Below are 17,405 nucleotides of genomic sequence, written 5' to 3'. Positions count from 1 at the left end.
TTGGCTTGTACACTTTATTGAGGATTGTTACATCTATATCATAGAGATACTGTTCTATAACTTTCTGTTCTTGTCATATCTTTGGTTTTGTTATCAAGGGAATAGGGGACCCATAGAATGAGATAAGAAATGTTTCTTCCTCTTCTGTTTTTTGGAAAAGATTAAGTATCAGCATTAATTCATCTTAAATATTTTGTATAGTTTTACAGTAATCTTCTTGTCTAAGGGTTTTCTTTGTAGAATATTTTTTGATTACTAATTCAATCTCATTACTTACAGGCATATTCAGATTGTCTTTTTCTTGTTGAGTTAGTTTTTGTTGTTTGTGTTCATCTAGAAATTTCCCCATTTCATTTAGATTTTCTATTATTTTTGGAATACAATTATTCATAGTGTTCCCATATAATCCCTTTTATTTCTATAGTGTCAGTAGCAGTGTCCCCTCTTTCATGTCTGATTATAAAATTAGAGTCTTCACCCTTTTTATCTTGGTTAGTTCATCTAAATATTTGTCAGTTTAGGTGATCTTCTCAAAGAACTAACATTTAGTTCTGTTGAATTCATCTTTTATTTATATAACACCTATTCTGTTATCTCTGCTCTTGTTTTATATCCTTTCTTCTGTTTGCTTTGGGATTAGTTTACCCTTATTTTTCTAGTTCTTAATTGAGAACATTAGGTTATTGATTTAAGAAAGAATTTTAACAATAACATTTATAACAATAAATTTCTCATAAACAATGCTTTATTAGCATCCAATAAGTTTTGATGTGCTGTATTTTCCTTTCCATTCCTCTCAAATTATTTTATGATTTCACTTGTGATTTCTTATTTTACCCAGCAGTTATTTTGGAAAACATTATTCAGGTTCTCATAATTTCTTCTATTATTAGAAGAACATATATGATTTTAATTTATTTGAAATTTATTGAGACATTTTATGACCTGACATATAATCTAAGAGAATATTCTGTGTGCACTTGAGATGAATGTGTATTCTCCTGATGTTGCTAGAGTATTCTGTGGATATGTATATGTCTATCTGGTCTGTAGTGTAGTTCAAGTCTTCCAAACCTTTATTGATCCTTTTCCTATATAATTAATCCATTATTGACAATAAGGAATTATGTGTTCAGATGTGACTGTTAAATTATTTCCCTTTAAGTTTATATTTCTGGTTTATGTACTATGGAAATCTATTATTAGGTGCATATATGTTTACAAGTCTTACATAATTTAATGAAATGACCCCATTAACATTAAAACCCCATGTATCTAGGGACCCCATTTGTCCCTAGTTACAATTTCTGTGCTAAAGTCTATTTTTTTCTGATATTAGTCACTCCTGGTTTTTTTGATTACTGTTGCATGAAATATTTTTTCTATCATTTTATTTTCATTCTGTTTGTGTTTTTGAGTCTAGAATGTGTCTCCTGAAAGCAACATATTGTTAGATTTTGTATTTTTATTCATCCTGCAGGTCTTTTCTGTTTGACTGTAAAGTTTAATCCATTAAAATTTAACATGATTACTAATGAGGTAGGATTTATATCCTCTATTTTGTTATTTGCTTTCTACCTGTTTTATGTCCCATTTCTCCCTCTGTCCTTCAATTACTGCTTTCTCTTGTATCACAAGGGTGTTTTTCTAGTTTGCCATTTTCACTCACCTGTTATTTAATTCACTATGTTTTTTCAGGTATTTTCTTAATGGTTGTCCTAGCTCTTACAATTTACATCTTAAATTATAACAGTCTTCTTCAATTAATACTAACATTTTCCATAGTATACAAAATGTTTTTCCTTTATATTCATTGTTTCTTTCTTATTTGTGTGGCTATTGCCATACAAATTACATGTTTATACACTACAATGCAATCAACAAAGATTTATAAATATTGCTTTTTTGTAGCTGTCATTTAATTCATATAGGAGAAAAAAGCTGCAAAATCTATGTATATAGTTACCTTTATTGGTAACTTTGTCTTCCAGTGGATTCTATGAATTGTCTAGTGTCATTTATTTCAGTGTGAAGGATTCTTAATGTTATCAATTGATATCAATTATCAATTGATAATTATCAATTATCAATGCTAGCAAGTCTGCTAGCAATGAAATTCTCAGTTTTTCTTTATCTGAGAATCCCTAAATCTCTCCTCTGATGGATAGGTGTTCTGGATATAAAATTATTGAATTACAGACTTTTGTTCCATTACATTGACAATGTCATCCCACTGCCTGCTGGCTTTTATAGTTTCTGTCATTTTTCGTCAAACTTGTGAACTTTTGGTCCATTATTTCTTCAAATATTCTTTCTATGCACTTTTCTCTCTCCTTTCCTTCTGTTCATCACAATAAGTCTATGTTGGTGCATGTCATAGTTCACCACAGATCTCAGAGACTCTTATATTTTTCTTAATTCTTTTTTCTTTCCATTTTTTGGACTAAAATAATTGAGACTATCTGAGTAACATAATCTGTTATTGATTAACTGAGATAATTGAGATTATCTCTGTTGAGCTCTCATCAAGTATGCTGTTTCTTTCCTTTGCCAAGTAAAAATTACTCTGGAGGGCTTCTAATGAATTTTACGTGCTAGTTATTGTGCTTTTAACTTCTTGAATTTCTATCTGGTTCTTTTTTATGATTTCTAATGCTTTATTGATATTCTATATTTGATAAACATAATTCTTTGCTTTAGTATTAGGTATGTTTTCTGTAAGTTCTTTGAACATGTTTAACTGATTCACTATCTTTGTCTAGTAAGTCCAACATCTGGCTTCCTAAGGGACAGTTTTTATTGACTGTTTATTTTCCTTTTATGGTCCACGCTTTCTTGTTTCTTTTTATATTTTGTGTTTTAAAATATATTTGTTAAATAATATAATATGGCAATTCTGGAAATCAGATATTTCCCCCTCTAGCATTTGTTGTTTTTTGCTGTTTGTTTAGTGACTTTTCTGAATTATGTAAATTTTTGTAATTGCATTGCCACTTAAATTTCTGCTTGTTTACCTTATTGGGCAGCTAATGATTTTATGGAGAATCCCTTAAATGTCTGTGATTAATTAGGCTTCCATTCTTTGCTGAGGATTTCTGCACATGGACTATGTCTTGCATGCAACCCTCAGCCAAGCACTCAGAACTTCACAGGTGCATACCCTTCTAGGAATATGTCAAAGCTATTCAAAGCCCTGTATGGACATCTCATTTTCCCAGCTTTTCCATTTAAGTCTTTTTGTTAGTCTATTGTTTGTCCTAGTTGTTACTGCCTCAGACATCGGTAATGTTAAACAATTGCCATTGATCGTTTTCAACAAATGCCCACCAAGAAAATTTATCTTGCAATTGGTTAACTCGGATTTAGGTCAAATAAATACAAGCCTTTTAAGTGCATCTTTTAGGGAATTACCAGACAGGTCAAATATTGACGAGAATGAGGCTTTGAAAGAGCTCTATCCCATTTGCAGGTTTAATGCTGTCATGCTGCTGCTTTTCACTGTAATTTTAGGCTGTTGGTTTTTTACTCTAGAACATAGAGAGAGGGATGATAGTAGGACAAGATAAAATACACAATGCTGAATGCCCGGTGCATTCATACCTAGGTTTCTTTACCTGGGGTCCTCAGCCAAGGTCTTCCTCAGGCACCTCCTTATCAGGGGAGCAGGGGGATATACCTTGAAGACACGTTTCCTGAATCTGTCTCAATACTCAGTACTTTTCTACCTGTAGCCCTCTCCTTTCTTCCTACTATCTTATCTCCCCCTACCCCCAGCCTCAGGGTTCATAAATCTGCAAAAAACTTTTTGTTTAAGGATCCATCCACAGTGAGAGGATTCCTTCATGTCTCTGCTGAGCCATCTGACCCTTGACTGGCAAACCATTTGTTGGGGGAAAACGAAATGGGGGTGCTTGTACTTTCTCCTGTTTAGATTCTTGCTTTTTTCATGGCAGTAAGTGATTAAAGCCTTAACTTTCATATTGGCTTTTTGTTTTTAATCAATTACTCCAATATTTGGCAGCTCAGATCTTTCTCCAGCTCAACTGTGTGCTAAACAATACAATTCTATGTATGTAGAGATCTATATATATTTCTAAATGGTATTCACATCAAGTTAAGCATGAGTTGATTAGAGTCAGAGACATCAGTATTCATTACCACATGTATCATTTTAGCATCTTTCTCTATCTGTAAGTTCCTATTCCCAAAGTGAGGAAACTGATTCCTACCATTGTCCACCCATTTACTTAATTCTTGAATGCTAGTATATGTGTATTTTAGTATCAGAATTATTAACCCACACCCCACTTGATAGTCATTTCTAGTTGATAGAAATGACTATCATCTAGATATAGTTCTTATGTGCAGTTTTCTTTACCTTTAGCCTTATGGATTACACTCATTTCCAAAGTCACTTGGATTGCTAATCTCTTGTACACTTTCCAGTGAAGTTATTTAATGCATTTCTAATACAGTTATTAATTTTAATATTCTGCATTCTATCCTGGAATCCCCTGATCTTCTATAGGACTTTAACATTTTTTCATACATTAAAGTTCAATTTTTATGCTCTAAAATTCTGAGTATTGACAAATCTGTAGTTTCATGTAATCACCATTACTGTCTTATGCACATAGTCTCACCATAGTAAAATTCTTCTGCATTTCCCCTATTCAACCTATTCCCACATACTCATGGGGACCCCATGCAGCCACTGATCTGTTTACCATCTTTATAGTTTTACCTTTTCCAGAATATCATGTAATTAGAATAATAAATAGTTCTTACTACTCCACATGCTTATCAGCAACTGGTATTGCTAGTTTTTGGATTTTAGCAGTTGTAATAGGTATCTTTGTAATAGGTACATGTGTTATATTATTGCTGTATTGTGCAAATCCCTCACGAGAAATAATTTTGAGTATAATTTCATGATTAGTTACCATTGAATATCTGTTTTGGAGAGGTGTCTATTAACATATTTTGCATGTTTGAATTGAAGTTTTTGGTTTCTTACTGGTGAGTTTTAAGAGTTCTTTGTATATAGGTACAAGTTCTCTATCAGATATGTTTTGCAAACAGTTTCTCTCGATATGTGGCTAGTCTTTTCAACTTCTTAATAGTGCCTTTGCAAATAGTAGATTTTAAGTTAATAAAGTGAAACTTATTAATTTTTCTTCCATGTTTTATAATTTTGGTGTTGCATCTAAGAACTTATTTAAAAGAGTCAGTGTCTCACAGATTTTTCTCTTTATTTTTTTCTGGAAGTTTTATAGTTTTGCATTTAACTTTTGGGTCTATGATCCATTTTGAGTTAGTTTCTGTGAATGGTGTAAAATCTGTTCCTAGATTTATTTATTTTTTTTGCTTATGGACATCCAATTTTTCTAGAATTACTTGTTGAAAAAACCATCCCTGCTCCATTGAATTGCCTTTGCTACTTTTCAAAGACTAGTTCACTGTATTTGTGTGAGTCTGTTGCCATGGGTCTATGTGTCAATTCACTCATGTTGATTACTATAGCTTTATAATCACTCTTGAAACTGGAGAACGTGAGTACTCCAAATTTGTTCTTCTTGAGCATTGTGTTGACACTTCTAAACCTTCTGCCTTTTAGTGTCAACTTTAAAATCATTCTGCCTACAATAATAATTACTGGCCTATTCAGATTATCTATTCCTCCTTTTGTGTGTGTTAGTAATATATCTCTTTTAAGGAATAAGTACATTTTATCTAAGTTATCAAATAAGCTTGCATACACTGTACATAGCGTTCTATGTCTTTCCTTTTAATACCTGTGGAACCAGCAGTGACGCCCCCATTTCATTATTTTAATTTTGATACAGGTAATCTGTTCTCTCTCCCTGGCTAGAGGTTATCTATCAATTTTACTGAACTTTTCAAATAGCCAACTTCTGGTTTCCTTGATTTATTGTTTTCTGTTTTCAGTTTCATTAATTTCTCCTTCAATTTTTATTACTTCTTTTCTTCTTCTTGATTTAGACTTAAATTTCTGTTCTTTTCCTAGCTTCCTAAGATGATCACTAAGATTACTGATTAGTTCTTTCTTGTTTTCTAATATATGTATTTAATGGTAAAATTTTTCCTCTTAGCACCACTTTTACTACATCCCATAATTTTGATGTTCTATCTTCATTTTAATTTAGTTCACATTTTAAAAATTTCTTTTGAGATTTCTACTTTGTAGTGTCAAGTTTTATTTAGACATGCTTTATTTAAATCATATGTATATATAATGTTTTAAATTCACTTGTAGTGCAGATATAGCAGATTATTCTCTCTCCCTTATCTCCTTTACTACATTGCTGTCATTTGTTTCACATATTTTATGATATAATCACCTAATAAATGATTATTATAATTACATTAAAATTATCTTTTAGATCAATTAAGAATAAGAAAAAAATAATTCATTTTCTCTTCATTTATTCCCCTTGTACACTATTTCTTTTTAATATAGATCTGAATTTCTGACCTAATTATTTTCAATCCTGGAGAATTTTTTAAAATATTCCTTCCATATAAGTCTGCTGGCAATGAGTTTCTTCAGTAATTTATTTACTTATGCTTTTTTCTAATAAAGTCTTTATTTCTCCTTCAATTTTGTAGGATAATTTTACTGGTTATAGAATTCTAGGTTTTTTTCAGTACTTTGAATATTTCATTTTATTCTCTTCTTGATTGTATGGTTTTGGGGGGAAGCCCCATGAGTTTCTTATCCATGTTACTCTAAATGTATGTATTTGTTTTGAGTGTATTTGTTTTCTCTAATTCCTTTCAAGATTTTCTTTACATCTGGTTTCCTACATTTTGAGTATGATAATCCTAGATGTACTTTATTGTTGTTTAATTATTTGGATTCTCTTTTTTTTTTTTTTTTAGGTTCACTGTCTTATGGTCCTTGCTTTTGGAATATTCTCAATCAGCATTAATTCAAATAATTCTATGTTCTTTTTTCTCCTTATAGTACACCAATTATGATTATGTTCCACCTCTGTAATTGTCCCACTGTTTTGGACATTGCATCCTTTTATTTAAATTTTCTTCTATTTGCATTTCAGTTTGGGAAGTTTCTATTGACCAAGCTCACTGATTATTCCTTTAACCATGTCCATCCTACGGATGAGTCCTTCAAAGTTATGGGTATGATACACCGCTTTTTATTTCTAACATTTATTTTTGATTCTTTTTTAGAGTTTTCATGTTTCTGTTTATAGTATTCATCTCTTCTTGCATTTGATCTACTTTTTCATTAGATCCTTAAACACATTGAACATTGTCATTTTATCTAGCTGATAATTTCAACATTTATATCATGTGTAACTCTGGTCCTTCTTGTTTCTCCTTGCAGACTAATTTTTCTGGCATTTTAGAATGTCTTTTAATTTTTTATTGAAAGTAGGACATATATCAGGCAATAGGAACTAAGTTACATAGGCCACTAAAGTGAGGATTTATGTTAATACAGATAGAATTTGGACCCCTTAATATTTTCTGTAACTAGAGATTCCAGAGCCTTCATTTTGTGTCCTTGTTTTTATCTTAGTTTTGGGCTTCTCTAATTACTCCTCCTCAGTGAGTCTGCATCTTGGAATGTTTCAGCTATAATCCACTGCTACTATACTAGAGCAATGTTGGTGTGGTGGTATGGTATGAGGGAAGGAACAAGTTCTGTAATCTTATAATTAAATCTCAGTGTTTCCAAAGGCCTGTGTCTCTGAGCTGTGACCTTTACAAGTGTTTCTTTATTTGAATAGTTTTTTCTTCTTCCCATTTATGTGAGACAGGAAAACTAAATGGGGCTGTTTTGGGATAAATGTTCTTCCCCAGGTGGGATAAGACTATAGTTAAGTCTTTTCTTATGGATTAGCTCATTGTTATAGAGACTATTCTGTGCATATTTCAAAATGCTTAGTGTTGTAATGGAATAATGGCCTCCCAAAGATATCAGGTCTTAATTCATGGAATCTGTAAATGTTATCTTATAAGGAAAAGGGCTTTTTACCGATATGACTAAGTTAATTTATTGACATCAAGAAGATTATCATGGATTTTCCAGATGGGTCTTAAATTCAATTATATGTGTCATTATAAGAGAGGCGTATAAAAGAGGAGGCAATGTGGCCACAGAAGCAGAGATTGGAATGATGTGGTCACAGTTAAGGAATGTAGCAGCTACCAGAAGCTGGAAGAGGGAAGAAATGGATTCTCCTCTCATGTCTCCTGAAGGAGCATGGCCCAGGTAACCCTTTAATTTTAGGTCAGTGAAAACTGATTTTCGGCTTCAGTACTTCAGAATTGCAAGAGAGTAAATTTCTACTGTTTTAAGCCATCACATTTGTAATGATTTGTTATAGCAGCCCTAAGGACTTACTTTTCCCACTCCCACTCCTAACACCAGGAGGAAATTTTTCCTGACTCTTTATTGTGAGAACTTGTGTGTATTTCTGTAGGTTAAAGCCCACAAAATTTTGGGATTCCCTTAAAACTGTAGCACCCGGGAGTTTCTCACTCACACTGGTTCCATACTCATCTAGCAGTTCAGCAATATTATGATTAAAGGGGCGCTACCATTTTATGGCTCCTGTAACTTTTTTCTCCAGATAAGCAGATCTTTGCTGTGACTACGTGGGTTCACCTGTGTTTCTAGACCTTGGAGTGGTGATTTGCCCTGTAAGCTCTAGTCCATGTTGAGTCCAAAAAGATACATTGGTTTTCAGGGTTTTTGTTGTTGTTGTTGTGAGTATTAAAGGTTTGATTTCCATATTCTTTATGTGTTAGGACTGAAACCAGAAGTCCTGTTAGATATATATTTTAAATTGTAATTGAAGTAAGTAATGAGGTAAAAGCAAAAATGGTAGCATTCATAAAATAGAAAAAATTTTAGTAATAGATTGTCTGAATTCAATCTAAAGCAAAAGGAATGGAGCTGAGAAATGATTTATTTTGTGAAAATTATTATATCATGCTTTATAATTACATACTTATTTAATTTACAAATTTTATCAAATTTCAGTCCAGTAAATTATCTTCCTTTTGCCATTTGATAATCTATTGTTTGATTTTAAAACTCTAATAGAGTTTTACATTTCTCCTGAAATTGTTTTGTAAGTTTATTGATATTTTTGAGTTATCTTAGCTGATACTGTATAATTAAAATGTGGGTTTGCACTCTTTAAGCATTTTATGTGTGACTGCACTGCGTGATGCTCTTCTATAAACTGTGAAGAAAATGAGCATTTAAATATTTGCAAATTTCAAGTTTTATTTCTGCAAAGAGAATATAAAACAGTTAAAAATAATTAAGAAAATAATGGAGTGAGTCTGTCTTTAATGAGCTTGTTTTTATTTTGCATATTTATCTTTCACAATCAATTAATACTGAGATGCAAATTGTTAGCCAAATAGCAAACACATTTCATTTGCAAAGTGATCTCCATTAATACTAGTCAAAATGTATTATAAATTGCAGTTAGTACAAGCCTTTTCTATTTTAATGATCAAGTTAATATTAATATTTCATATTATTTTGATATGTACTTTATATCATTGCCAGTGTTATTCTTGTCACAAGTAAGGACACCAGTGGACAAAAATCATTCTACTTTCACTGAAAAATTATAAAGATTTGTTTCATCAAAACTATAAAATGTTTTACTCAGTCAGACAGTGTGGTGTCTTGATTACATAACCCTTTGCTGAGTTTTGACATATGAATGTACCTGTTGAAGGGTACACTTCATATGTTTACAGATTGTTGCATGGTGACTGTACCGTAACCAAATAGTTATCCTCTGTAGTTTTTTTTCTTTTTTTTAACTTTGTTCTAGTGACAGGAAATTTCCTAGGTGCTAGTGTTGCAAGGAGCAATAAGATAATTGTCACCTTGAGGCACACTAGAGTAAGTAGATACACTCATTAACAGATCTTTCATATAATATATTCAGTGCTATGAATGACAATGCAAAGGGAAAAGTGAGAAGTACTATGGACAGGCACTTAGCTTTGTGACTATTAGAGAAGGCTCATAGAGGATATTCAATGTCAGTTGAAACCAGAGGGATGAACAGTGCATTAGTTTCCTAGAGCTGCCATAACAGTTTGCCACAAACTAGATGACTTCAAACAACGGAAGTTTGTCCTCTCACAGTTCTGGAGGCTAGAAGGCTGAAATGAGAGTGTCAGCAGCACTATATTCTTTCTGAAGTTTCCGGGGAAGAATCCTTCCTTGCCTCTTCTTAGCTTCTGGTGGTTTGCTAACAGTCCTTGTCATTCCTTGGCTCATAGCTACATCGTTACTATTTTTGCCTCCATCTTCACATGACCGTCTTTTCTCTGTATGATTCTATTCTTTGCATTCACATATCCTTCTCCTTTATCTTACAAAGATACTAGTCATTGGATTTATGGTCCATTCTTATCAAACATGACCTCATCATAACTTGATTACATCTGCAAAGATCCTATTCCAAATAATGCCACGTGTGCACATTTAGGATGGTTTGAATTTTGGGGAGAATTATTCAACCCAGTACAGTTCTTCCATTGTTCCCTCCAAATTTTCATTATTTCTATATACAAAATATATTCATACTATTCCATCGTCACCAAGTCTTAATCCATTCCAGTATCAACTCTAAGTTCAAAATACCATCTCAATATAATTAATTCAAAAGTCTCAAATTGTATATCTTCTAAATAATTTAAGTCAGACATGGGTGAAGCTCTGATATGGTTCATTGTGGGGAAAAATTGTTTTCTACTCATGGACCTGCCAACCTAGAAAAAAGTTATCTGCTTTCAAGTTATAATGGGGGATATGTATAGGGTAGATATTCCTACCTTAAAAGGGATGAATAGGAAGGAAAAAAAAGTCAAGGGTCTCAAGGAAGTCCAAAACTCAGTATAGCAATTTCTGTTAGGTGCCAAAAACAGAGAATAACACTCTGTGGCTTAATGCTTGGTCTCCTTACCCCACTAGGGCAGTGGGTCCACCCTCTTGACCCTATCCAGTGGTAGTCCTACTCACTCAAATATTTTCATAAAGATTAATATTTTACAGGTCAGATTTATTATAATATTGATTCCTTATTTCCATTTTATATGCTAGGAATTGGCAATAGGCAGCTCTAGGAACCTTGCAAGAAGACTATTTTTCTCACATTGCTTATTTCACTTTTACTAGTTTTATTTCAGGAACAGTTAGTCTACTCATGTTTTGTAATTATTTTCTCCTTTCCTGAATTAAGGTCTGTGATGTGAAATTTTGTTACATGTATTATAGGAGAAAAACATTCTATTGTCAAATAGATGTAGAAAATGTGGAATAATAATAAACTAATCTACCTTCTCTTCCCTTGGCCTTTGTGTATGGTAAACAACAAATCAGTTTTACAAGAAGTATTTTCTTTATAAAGCTACTTTAAAAATCACATACATCGGGCTTCCCTGGTGGCACAGTGGTTGAGAGTCCGCCTGCCGATGCAGGGGACACAGGTTCGTGCCCCGGTCCGGGAAGATCCCACATGCCACGGAGCGGCTGGGCCCGTGAGCCATGGCTGCTGAGCCTGCGCGTCCGGAGCCTGTGCTCCTCAATGGGAGAGGCCACAACTGTGAGAGGCCCGTGTACCACAAAAAAAAAAAAAAAAAAAAAAAAAAAAAAAAAAAATCACATACATCACTGTTTTGTGAGATATTATTTTTAACCACTTTATTGTTTCCAACATGATTATATCTGATTTATACTAATATATTTATCATAAAGTGGAAAATATCAAATTACAATTGTTAAACAGTACATTTTTTCTTTTTGCAAAATAGTAGTCACTAAAAAAGTTTTATCCAAAATTGTCTTCAGTCTCCTATTTTTACTAAATATGCAATGCATACTGACTTATAGATAATTTATGTGCTAAGTATTGTTAAAATAAAAAAGAGACCAAACTTGAAAATTCCCTGAAAAGACAAAACCAATTTAGCCATACAAACAAAGCTTAATTACTAGCTTGACCTGACTCATTTCTTGTTTCTGCTTCTGCAAATCATAAGCAAGACTTAAACTTCTTCTCAAGCTTGATAAGAGGTAACAACTAACCAATTCCCTATCACTTAACTTCTAATATTATAACCAATCACTGAAGAATAAGCAGTCACTGTCTTCTCACTAAACTGCTTTATAACAATTACCTATGAGCCTCTATGTTTTGCTTTGAGTGTGCTTGGTTTGCAAACTATCTTTTTGGTGTGTGCACAACAAACTTTTACTAATTACTACTTCAGTGATTCATTGGTTTTACTTCTGTTATCTCTGAGCTTTTGACAGTATACTTATGAATTATTTTAATTCTCATAGGATCCTCTTGGTAAGTCATACAAGGGAGTGTGGCATTGTTACTCCATAACCAGCTTGTTATTGTTACTTTTAATTTTTAAGGTAAGACCTATTAACAATAACACTAAATCAGGGGTTTGGCATAGAGATATTTAAAAGGTCTACACTGGATAATATTCCTAAACTATATCTCCTTTATAAAGAAACAAAATCTCCTTTATAAAGTAAGAATAAAATAAATTATTGATTAATATGTTAAAATAGTGACTGGTTTCCTTAAATTCTCTTTCTGATCTTTTGTTGTTAGGAATGCAAGAGATTTCTGTGTATGGTTTTTATATCCTGCAACTTTACCAAATTCATTAATGAGCTCTAGTAATTTTCTGGTAGCATCTTCAGGATTTTCTATGGATAGTATTATGTCATCTGCAAATAGTGACAGTTTTACTACTTCTTTTCCAATTTGGATCATTTTATTTCTTTTTCTTCTCTGATTGCTGTGGCTAAGACTTCCAAAACTATGTTGAATAATACTGGCAAGAATGGACATCCTTGTCTTCTTGTTCCTGATCTTAGAGGAAATGCTTTCAGCTTTTCGCCACAGAGATTGATGTTTGCTCTGGGTTTATCGACTATGACTTTATTATGCTGTGGTAGGTTCCCTCTATGCCTACTTTCTGGAGAATTTTTATCATAAATGGGTTTTGAATTCTGTCAAAAGCTTTTTCTGCATCTATTGAGATGATCATGTGATTTTTATTCTTCAGATTATTGATGTGATGTATCACACTCATTGATTTGTGGATAATGAAAAATCATTTCATCCCTGGGCTAAATCCTGCCTGATCATAGTGTATGATCCCTTTAATGTGTTGCTGGATTCTGTTTGCTAGTATTTTGTTGAGGATTTTTGTGTCTATGTGCATCAGTGATGTTGGCCTGTAATTTTCTTTTTTGTGCTATCTATCTTTGTCTGGTTTTGGTATCAGGGTGATGGTGGCCTCATAGAATGAGCTTGGGAGTCTTCCTTCCTCTGCAATTTTTTGAAAGAGTTTGAGAAGAAAAGTTTTCCTGTAATTGATTTCTAATCTCATAGCATTGTGGTCAGAAAAGATGCTTGATATGATTTCAATTTTCTTAAATTTGCCAAAAGAAATTAAGAAAATAATACCATTTACCATTGCATCAAAAAGAATAAAATACCTAGGAATAACCCTACCTAAGGAGGCAAAAGACCTGCACAGAGAAAACTATAAGATACTGAGATACAGATGTAGAGAACAGACTTGTAGACACAGGGGGAGGGAAGGGGAGGGTGAGATGAACTAAGAGAGTAACACTGAAATATATACACTGCCATGTGTAAAAGAGATAGCTAGTAGGAAGCTGCTGTATAGCGCAGAGAGCTCAGCTCGGTGCTCTGTGATGAACTAGAGGGGTGGGGTGGGGATATATGTATAAATATAGCTGATTCACTTTGTTCTAGAGCAGAAACTAACCCAATATTGTAAAACAATTATACTCCAATAAAAAGAAAAAATATACTGATGAAAAAAATCACAGATGACACAAACAGATGGAGAGATATACCATGTTCTTGGACTGGAAGAATCCATATTGTCCAAATGACTGTACTGCCCAAAGCAATCTACAGATTCAATTCAATCCCTATCAAATTACCAATAGCATTTTTCACAGAATTAGAACAAAATTTTTTAAAATTTGTACAGAAACACAGAAGACCCCGAATAGATAAAGCAATCTTGAGAAACAAAAACGGAGCTGGAGGAATCAGGCTCCCTGACTTCAAACTATACCACAAAGCTACAGTCATCAAAACAGTATGGTACTGGCACAAAAAGAGAAATATAGATCAATGGAACAGGATAGCAAGTCCAGAGATATATCCAAGCACGTATGGTCCCCTAATCTACTACAAAGGAGGCAAGAATATGCAATGGAGAAAAGACATCCTCTTTAATAAGTGGTGCTGGGAAAACAGGACAGCTACATATAAAAGAATGAAATTAGAACACTCCCTAACACCATACACAAAATAAACTCAAAATGGATTAAAGACCTAAATGTAAGGCCGGATACTATAAAACTCTTAAAGGAAAACATAGGCAGAACACTTTCTGACATAAATTGCAGCAAGATCTTTTTTGACCCACTTCTTAGAGTAATGAAAACAAAAATAAACAAATGGGACCTAATTCAAAGATTTTGCACGGGGACTTGGCCGGTGGTCCAGTGGTTAAGACTGCACTTCCACTGCAGGAGGCATGAGTTCGATCCATGGTCAGGGAACTAAATTCCTGTATGCTGTGCAGCACAGCCCAAAATCCCAAAACCAAAACAAAAAAACTTTTGCACAGCAATGGAAACCATAAACAAAACGAAAAGACACCAAACTGGAGAAAATATTTGCAAATGAAGTGACAAAGGACTAATCTCCAAAATATACAAACAAACAAACAGCTTATGCAGCTCAATATATATATATATATATATAAACCCAATCAAAAAATGGGTGGAAACTCTAAATAGACATTTCTCCAAAGAAGACAAACAGATGGACAAAAAGCAAATGAAAAGATACTTAACACTAATTATTAGAGAAATACAAATCAAAACTACAATGAGGTATCACCTCACACTGGTCAGAATGGCCATCATCAAAATAGCTACAAACAATAAATGCTAGGGAGGGTGTGGAGAAAAGGGAACCCTCCTCCACTGTTGGTGGGAATGTAAATTGGTACAGCCACTATGGAGGACAGTATGGAGTTTGCTTAAGAAACTAAAAATAGAGATACCATATGATCCAGCAATCCCACTCCTGGGCATATATCCAGAGAAAACCATAATTCGAAAAGATACATTGCACCCCAATGTTCACTGCAGCCATAAAAGTAGTATGAAATAATATCATTTGCAGTGACATGAATGGGCCTAGAAATTGTCATACTGAGTGAAGACAGAGAAAGACAAATATCATAAGATATCACGTACCTGTGGAATTTAAAAAAATGGTACAAATGAACTTATTTACAAAACAGAAATAGAGTCACAGATGCAGAAAACAAACTCATGGTTACTGGGGTCGGGGGGGATAAATTGGGAGACTGACATATACACACTACTATATATATATATATATATATATATATATATATATAATAGCTAACTAATAAGGACTTACTCTATAGCACAGGGAACTCGTCTTAATACTCTCGAATGACCTGTACAGGAAAAGATTCTAAATAGGAGTGGATATATGTATACGTACAACTGATTCACTCTGCTATACAGCAAAAACTAATACAACATTTTAAATCAACTACACTGCAATAGAAATTTTTTAAAAATCACAAGTATGAGAATGGCAAAGTGTTATACTTTTAATAAGTGATTAGGAACCATAAAAAATACATTATGGAACACAGTTTGAGGTCAATTTCAGTTAAAATAAACAGGGACAACACACATATTCTACTTGCAGTAAAAGATAGTGAATGGCTACATGAAGTCAAAGCAGTGATATTTCCTAATTAATGCAGCTGCAGTTAAGAAATCTCCCAAACCTTCAATTCATTAATTTATTTATTTTTCCAAATAAATTTACTATTTAAAGTTTTACTCCATTCGAGTAAGAAAGGGAGGGAGTGGGGGAGAGAGGGAGAGAGACAGAAAGTTCCATTAGCTTTCAAGTCTACCAAATATTGCTTTAAAAATCATAAAAAGTAGTACTAAAGTATCGTATTACTGCATCCCTCTGTTTTCACAACCTTGCAACTTTAGTCTAATCAAATTTTAATGATAAGGTATAAGATATAGCCTGATCTAAGTTCTGCCTTACTTTCCTTGTTTTATTTAGTCCTGGATGAAAGTTATTCTCATTTTAATAATGTTTCTTAGTATTCTGTTTTGAAGATATTTAACCACTTTTCTTCTCATGATGGACTGACAAATAGATTAATGTAGACACTTGGTGCCCAGGGGTCTTGATTTTATATCAATTAAAGGAATTTGGGATAGAGAATAGAAAAGATAGAGGAAACACAAATCAGTGGTGAAGATAAAACAGGCTAGTTGGAGGCACAAGGACGCGAGATTTCAGATGTTTCATGTTAAAGTAATATTACTCCTCATATCTTAAGCCAAGTTGTTGTAATTGAAAATGTGTTCTCCCCCCAACAAATGTTGGAGTCCTAATCCCCAGTGCTTCAGAGTGTGACCTTATTTGGAGATAGTTTTTACAGAGGTAATTAAGTTAAAATGTGGTGGGTAGGGTAAGCCCTAATCTAATATGGGTGGTATCCTTATGAAAAGGAAAAAAGTTTGGACAGAGAGACAAGTACAGAGAGAAAATAATGTGAAAAGACACAGAGAGACAATGGCTGTCTTTAATGTAAGGAGAGAGGTCCTTAGAAGTTACTAACCCTGTTGACACCTTTATCTTGAACTTCCAGGCTCCAGAACTGTGAGACAATAAACTTCAGTTGTTCAAGCCACCCATTCCTGATATTTTGTTATGGCAGCTCTAGCAAACTATTACACAAGTGATCCATCTTTCAGACAGACAAGAAAGAAAACTTCCTTTTGAGGCTACTTTACTTTTTTTCTTTTTTATAGGGACACAGGGAAAACAAACCACACTTAGCCTCTAAGGTCAGCTGATTAGTGACTTACAAGCTCTGTTGTCATTAGAGTCCTTTACAAATTATGTCATAACATCCAACACAGAATTAATTAAACAAAGATAACAGCCAAAGTCATGGTATGAAAAAAGTTGAAGCCAAGGAGGATAAGTTTTTATTACCAAATTTCTTCTAATTATTTTTATTGTGAGAACTAAAATGAGTTAATTCATGTAATATTATTAGAATAAGTGGCCAAAACATGGTAAGTGCAATGTAGGCATTTGCTGTTATTACCTAATTGGGATCCTGAATTTTCTTATGCTAATGTATTGGTCAGAGCGATCGAACTAAAATTTGAAATTATTGTGGAGATGAAGATGGTAGAGTAGGAAGATGCAAAACTCACC

The sequence above is a fragment of the Delphinus delphis genome, chromosome 17 (assembly GCF_949987515.2).
Source record: "Delphinus delphis chromosome 17, mDelDel1.2, whole genome shotgun sequence".
NCBI classification, from domain to species: Eukaryota; Metazoa; Chordata; class Mammalia; order Artiodactyla; family Delphinidae; genus Delphinus; species Delphinus delphis.
This window is presented reverse-complemented; position numbering follows the sequence as displayed.